Raw genomic sequence first — 447 nt, 5'->3', positions numbered from 1 at the left:
GGAAAGTGAACTCTCCGTGTGGTCGACAGGTCCACAGCTGCAGGGGCTCCACTAGAAGTCATTTTAGCAGGAAATTCCAGTAGGTTTTACTGTACTTTTACTGCTGTGTGTTTTTTCTTCAGGTATCAGTTTGTTTTTAGAAGTTGTTTTCCAGGTGATCAAGTCTCCAAGAATTTCAACTGTCCGGGTTTTTTTTTGCAGGTCAACTTGTGTCAAGTCCAAATGCAAAAGAAATTCTAAAGGCCTGCAGCTGTTCACATCACCTTGGTCACCACATCACCATTCTGTTGCCATGACTTTTACTGACGCGTGCGAGCGTGTGCGTGAGCGAATGAGAGACATTATACACAACATTGATAAAATATAAATAATTGTAAGTTGTTTGGACTTTTGTGTGTGCTTTTTAGGTGTTTCCATAAATAATTGATGTTGAACTCACCTGACCTA

The sequence above is a fragment of the Etheostoma spectabile genome, chromosome 13 (assembly GCF_008692095.1).
Source record: "Etheostoma spectabile isolate EspeVRDwgs_2016 chromosome 13, UIUC_Espe_1.0, whole genome shotgun sequence".
Taxonomy (NCBI): Eukaryota; Metazoa; Chordata; class Actinopteri; order Perciformes; family Percidae; genus Etheostoma; species Etheostoma spectabile.
This window is presented reverse-complemented; position numbering follows the sequence as displayed.